Source organism: Vitis vinifera, chromosome 15, assembly GCF_030704535.1.
Source record: "Vitis vinifera cultivar Pinot Noir 40024 chromosome 15, ASM3070453v1".
NCBI classification, from domain to species: domain Eukaryota; kingdom Viridiplantae; phylum Streptophyta; class Magnoliopsida; order Vitales; family Vitaceae; genus Vitis; species Vitis vinifera.
In genome coordinates this window covers 23,423,572-23,430,772 of record NC_081819.1, presented here as the reverse complement: position 1 = coordinate 23,430,772, position 7,201 = coordinate 23,423,572, and the positions used below count along the sequence as shown (strand labels likewise).

The 7,201-nt window shown below is 34.6% G+C and overlaps 1 long non-coding RNA gene across 1 annotated transcript; it reads left to right on the top strand.

Annotated features, from left to right (window-relative positions):
• Positions 1-668: 668 nt before the first annotated feature.
• LOC100263631 (uncharacterized) lies at positions 669-7,192 on the top strand (the record flags this gene model as incomplete). The annotated part of the gene is made up of 3 exons (XR_787791.3): positions 669-915; positions 1,130-1,323; positions 6,815-7,192. It is a non-coding gene; the product is annotated as an uncharacterized LOC100263631 (long non-coding RNA).
• Positions 7,193-7,201: the final 9 nt, after the last annotated feature.

Here is a 7,201-nt window from a genome sequence, read left to right as displayed (position 1 = left end):
GTTGGAGATAAGTATATTTTTAATATATTCTTATCAAATGCAAAATATTAAAATAGAACTTTAGTATATAATTTAATTTTAATATCTTATATCTAAATTCAATTTAATTGATTATTAAAAATATAAAAACCATTATCATAATTTTTTTTAATGAGTCGTTAATATCCTTTTTATAAGAATTAAATATAATAAAAATATAAATTTAAAAATAAAATTATAAATATTTTAAAAATCATATATATATATATGTATATTATCATTTTTTTATTTATATAAAATATGATTTCAAGTTTTATATATAAATATTATAAATTATATTATACATGTATTATTAATTAAAATTAACAAGAATAAATGCATTATTTCTTGTTTTATCATTTTTTTTTTAAATTTCTTTCATTGATATTTTTGTCAAAATTTTTATTCATATTTATCAATACATTTCAATATATCTATAAAATCCATTCACCTGTTCATCATTGACATACACTCATGAATAAAACAAATTTTTTTAAAAATATTTTTTGTATTTTTAATTGTTTTTCTTAATAAAAAGGAAAAAAAAACCTCTTGGGTAAAAATCATTATAAAAAAATTAAAATTGCCCTTGATTTGCAAAATATCTATATATAAATATATCAATTATTTTTCTATTACCTTTCAATTGCAAAATTCTCAAATATTATGTCGAATTGCTAAGTGGGGTGTGGATCCTCTGGGACAATAGGCTTGTTTTAGGAAAAACGACGTCGTTTATTTTCGTTTTCCCAAGAAATCTTCAAATTTTCCCACAAAATTCCCGAGAAAACAAGCACGTTCAAGAAAAGGACCAAGTTCCCACGTGCGACAAGTGCCACCCCGGAAGAGCAATCCTCACCGAATCCAGTTGCAATAGGGCGCACTGCCTTCTATCAGGTAACATCCCAAAACCCTAAATTCCCGTTTGCTCACTGAGAAATCGAAGGAAAAGAAAAGGGAAATTGAATCTCGTAACATTCATCCCAATTTTGGTGCCCTCCGTCTTATCCGATCGCAATTTTTCTTTCCGTTTCTCGGCAACCAATTGGATGGCCCTATCCTTATTTCACAATCAGCTAACTATGGTTTTATCCTTTCGTTCTTTTCGAAGAGAAGGTACACTCGATCATGGGGGGAGCAGAGCACGGTCATGGAGAGGCCCATGGAGATTTCAGAACCAAGGTCTGGAGCATGACTGGTGGGCCGTACTGTAGGCCCAAGCACTGGAAGAGGAACACTGCCATTGCTATGGCTGGTGTTTTTCTTATCTGCATCCCCATCGCCATGAAATCTGCTGAGCTCGAGGTTTTCGCTCTTTCTTTTTTCCCATTTTGCCCTTCGTTCTTGCTGCCGTTAACATGTTCATTTCTTGAATTAGTTTTTGAAGTCTGAGATCTCTAACCGTCGTACTCGTTTTGAATTCTGAGTTTCTTTGAAAAGATGGCTTCTGATTATGATCTCATCATTCTGCTGTTGGTTGAGGAAAACTTTGTTGTTATTGTGGAATCCTTGGTAGATAAAGTATCAAACAGTGGAATTATTAATATAGCATCTGATCCCGATTTGAAATTTTGAAACTCTAATTCTGTGCAACCAAGTGCAACCCGAGGTTGCATACAACTACGGAGAACTGGATTTGGACAAGATAAAATATATAAAAACATAACAAATTATAAGTATCTTATTGGGATTAAAATGAAGATGTTTTATGTGATTTTCATTTTTATTCCTGTGTCTAAGCCTAGAAGGCTAAAATTACTTTTAAACCATTAAACCGTGGAGAGATACCAACAATTATGTATATGTTACTATGATGTCTGATTTTGGTATAATTTTTATAACTTATAAAGGGTTTTCAAACATCAAATGCAAAGTTTGAGATGGGGGTACTTTTAATTAAAAGGCATGGAGATGGAATTGTCTATCTGTGCTTTGGATTGTGCTGCTGAGAAATGCTGAACAAATGAGATAAGATACTTGAAAGCTATGAACAACAAAGATGACATTGAAGGCGACAGCTCTAAGTGAAAGGCAAAATCTTAAATATAAAAGTTCTACACTGTTTAAGGCTTTTAGCATCTAATTTGGTAAATCCATGCCCTTAGTAGTTTTCCTTTGGTGCCATAGACTCACAACACCTGATTTCTATAGCAAGTTAATAAGGAATCGAAAATGTGAAGGTTAATATAGTTTCAAAATTTGTACTTTTATTGTTTGTTCTATAGCCTGGGATTAGCTGATGATGAAGTCTCCTTAAACATTTGCCTGTTTGGTTCATTTTCTTATAGAAGTAATCATTTAATGACAATGGTTTTACAAAATGCAAATGTATCTTGCTATGCCATTTCAATTGTCAAAAATCTTTTGTTCAATCAAATTATGAAATTGATTTTCTTGGTAATCCATCCCTTCTTTGGCATTCCTCAATCTTTTTGAAGATTCAGCATGCATCAACTCACATTTTCTCATTGCTGCCATTTTTGGCTGTTTATGGATTTTACTAAGCTACCTTGATAATGAGCTTGGCACCTTCCTGATAAAACTTTTAAAACTCTCTTCTAATTAGTTTCATTGGGGAAAGGAGGCAAAATGGGAAACAAAAGGACATTTTATTCAAAAATTCAATTCTGGAATCACTTGCCTACCACATTATGCCTCAACAATGCACTGTTTTCATGGAGAAACATGTTCCCAATTGAAATGGGTGCTATTTATTATCTTACAACCCATTGTGGCTGCTTCTGTGTTTTTTGATGTGTAATTCTGATTTCATTTTCTTGGTCTTTCCTCTATTCTGTATTTTTACTTGTCTGAGCTTAATACAAACATTTTATAAGTCTTTTTTCAGTGAGAAATTTCATTGGGACTTATGATCCTTTCATTATTCTTCAAGAAATTTTCCTTTAGTTTTTTTCTTGATTGACTCTTTGTAAGCACACAATTACCATAGTTGTCATATATTGAAGTTTTTAAGTTTAATACAAAAATGCATTCGGTTGATAATGCCTTTTTAGTGAGAAATTTTGTTGGGTTATAATGAAATATCTTGATAGGTACTTAAGAAAAACTTAGAAAAATCACATTTAAGCTAGGGGTTGATGCATGGTTCAAAGTATTGACTGAGTCCTTGTTGTGCCGAGTTTGATATTTGATACCATCTTAGGCAAAGACTCAGCTAGAAATCAGCTATACTTAGTTGACTTGGGTGAATCATCTGAGTTATTGAAATCTTTTTGCCAAAACTAAAAAAATTTCCTTCCAAATCACAACAAATGAACACCAAACAATAGCCAAAACTGAGAAAAAGAACAACAAACAACAACTAAAACTGAGAAATCTTTTAAACATAAGTGATTCTCTTCTAAAGAAGAATTTTTCATGAACCTATGATTGAAGACTTGTGATGAAGAAGACACCCCGATGAAGTCTTTGAAAAGTTTTTTAGTCCAAGCTATAATTGTCTTTAAGGTGTATGAAAATAGGAGGTTGAGGGCATTTCATTGCTAACCTCACCGTAGGGTGCAACACCTTCATGGATCCCTCATCCTTCATTGGTGACGATCTTAGGTGTTGGTCTCTCATCTCTCTACTTTGTCTCCATGGTGCCACTAGTGTGGGTGTGGGCTATAGAGGAAGCTCTCTGCTTTTGCCAAAATAGGTTCTCCTCTCTCTCTCTCTCAAGTTTTTTAGTCCAAGCTATGATTGTCTTTGAGGTGTATGAAAATAGGAGGTTGAGGGCATTTCATTGCTAACCTTACCATAGGGTGAAACACCTTCATGGATCCCTCATCCTTCATTGGTGACGATCTTAGGTGTTGGTCTCTCATCTCTCTACTTTGTCTCCATGGTGCCACTAATGTGGGTGTGGGCTATAGAGGAAGCTCTCTGCTTTTGCCAAAATAGGTTCTCCTCTCTCTCTCTCTCTCTCTCTCCGTGGGGTGGGTTAGTGTGTTTGAGAATTTGGGATTTGAATACAGGGCTAATGTATTATTTTATTGTTTTAAATGCCAATATCTATAATATAAATTGCATGGTAGTGATGTGTTATTTTATTGTTTTAAATGCTAATGTGTGGTAAAAATTGTCACTTTTTTTTTTTTTTAATTTGAGTTTGCTAATTGAAGGTTGATTTGTTTTCAATTTCAATATTAAAAATATATTGAACAATTCCAATGTTCATAGTATTTTATTTTATTAATTTTTAAGCTTATTTAATTAAATTTATTTATTTATAATAATTAATATAATATTTTTATAATTTTTTATTTATCTTATTTTGAGTATCATCCGATACCGAGCCGAAATGCCAAGACCGCTATGTCTCGAGACTCTCCAAGTAGATGACCGGCCGCAACTTTGAACCATGGGCTGATGGTACCAGCTTCACCATTGCATGTCAATGCAATTGCTGTCATCACCATTGGCACCATAGCACCTCATTCCTAAATGAATTGCTGCTGTTGCCACTCTCAATGCACTGCTATTGTCTCCATCACCACCACCCGTCACCCCTACCACCACCACCCAATTTTCCATCATTGGTTAAGCATTTTGGAAGTAGTTTTCTTGCCTTTTGGGAGAAAATAAGAACAAGAACATAATTCTAACATGCTAATTAAACGATACCAAGATTATATACCAAGAGAAGTCTAAGTTGGAGGTTTTACATTGTGATATCAAGAACTCAGGTTAGCTTATAAGGTATTAATGTTGTTTGTTAATTTAACTTTAACAATGCAAAATTCCAAATTACACTGCATTGGAATAGTCATGTAGTGTTCGGCACTTTGATATGAAAGTTGAAACAATAGAGTTTCTGAACCCAAATTGGTCAGATGTAATTCGTTTTCTCATCTCTTATCTGTGAGAGCCTTAGGTCAACAACTTCAATTGTTTTTGATGTGAAACTCTATAGAGCCATGTTGCTCAAAGCTAAGTCTATATTTTTGCTGCATTTAAATGCTTTCATTGCTATTTACTGCAGGATGGTGCTAAGTGTTTGTATCCCTTCCAGTAGCCATTAGATGCCATTTGCCCCTGACTTGCTTCCAAAAAATTTTCTACTCTATTTTATGGCCTGGAAATTATAGGAAAACCTGGATGTCTAGTTTTATCCTTTCCACATTTCATTTGTACATATCCTTGTTTGTTTAGTTGCAAAATTTTTACGTTTCATACTGATTCATTTGCATGTTTATTATGCTTTACAACATTTGGCCATTGGGATTCATTTCACTGGCCATTAGATGCCATTCGGCCCTAAGTGTTTTTTTTTTTTTGGATAGGTAAAAGCACAGAATAAGTATATATTAATAAAAAATAGGGCGTTCAAGGGTCAACCCATAGTATACAGGAAGTATACGACAGACGCTTATAAGCAAAAAACAGAAGAAAGAGGGGTACAAAAAATCGCATTCACCCTCATCTAGATCCCAACCAATCAAAAAAGTTAATTAAAGAATTAGGCCCTTCATCAATATACAACTTAGTCCAAGACCAAAAATTACAAACAAAAAAATATTTCATCATTTGGATCGAAAACTCCTCATTTTAAAAAGCAATCCTATTTCTTTCCTTCCAAATCATCCAAAAGAGACACAATGGGGCTGCTCTCCAACCTTTCTTCACTTCTTTCCCACAAAAAAGCCATGCCACCCAAGAAGGATCTCTTTAACTGACAAAGGGAGAACCCACAACACACCAAAGAGGGTAAATAACAACTCCCACAAGACCCTTGCCTTGGTGCAATGGATTAGAAGGTGATCAATAGACTCTTCAGTAGCACAACAAAGGAAACATCAATTTGAGAGTGACCAGCCCCTCTTCTTTAGTTGGTCCTACGTTAAAATTTTACTCCATGAAGCTTCCCAAGCAAAAAAAACAACCTTAGTAGGAACACAAGGGCTCCAAATAACGCTTTTTGGAAACAGAACTGTCCTGCTGCCCTCTGTAACATTATAAAGGGTTCTAACAGAAAAATTCTCATCCTTAGCCTCTTTCCACAAAATCCTATCCTCCAAATTCGTAACCACCCTCTTCCCTTGTAAGGAGAAAAGGAATCTTTCCACCATCTCCATCTCCCAATCATTAAACAACCCAGAAAACCATGGATTCCAACCCCCCTTCTCCTTTAAAGAATCCCAAACCTCCACCACCTAGGTCTCTTTTGAGGTCGCTAAAGCATACAAAGAAGGGAAAGAAATACTCAAAGCATAGTCTCCATACCACCTATCCTCCCAAAATCTCACTTTTTTACCATCCCCCTCTGAAAAAACAATTTTGCTTTTCATTAAAGGCCATTCCTTCCTAATTTCCTTCCAAAACCCCACACTATACCTTCCCTTACTTCTCGGGTGCACCACCCCCCTTATTCTACCCCAAATTTCCTACTATTAACTTGTTTCCAAAGAGTCCCCCTTTCTTTTGCAAAGTGCCAACTCCATTTACCCAATAAGACTTTATTGAGTTTAGAGAGACATCTAACCCCCAAACCACCCTTTCTTTTATTGGAACAAACAACCACTCACTTTATAAGATGAGACTTCTTCTCCATCCCCCTCCCACCCCAAAAAAAATCCCTTTGGATTTTCTCTAGTCTCAATCTTACCACTCATGGCATACGCAACAGAGACATGAGTTTCTTACAAACATTTCCTACTCTATTTTATAGACTGAAATTTATATGAAAACAGGATGTCGAATTTTGTCCTTTCCAATTTTCATTTGTATGTATATTATCTGCGATATGAATTTATGATGACTGTGATACAGAGCTTACAAGAATATTTTCTTGCAGCAACGGCCTCATCAACCTATTCGTCCAATTCCTTCCCAGCTCTGGTGCAAGAATTTTGGAAACAAGGAGTATTAGAAGCCTCAACAATCATCTAGTTACAAACAATTGGTGGTGGTTGGACCTCTATATCTTGCAGTCTGGGAAAGCATTCCTCTATCTTTTTTATTGCAGAAAATTTCAGCTGCCTCCTCAACTTGCTTTGCATAATGCTTTTTCAAGTTTGAATGATTGAATCTACAACTTTATTGGCTGGACTACTCTTATTACCACATCATCCTCATGAAAATAAGTTACAATGCCCCCTTGCTTCCAGTTTTCATGAAATAAAATGTTGAAGATGACATTGTAAGTTTAAGTGAAACTTGTTCTCTGTTTCAATCTTGGTAG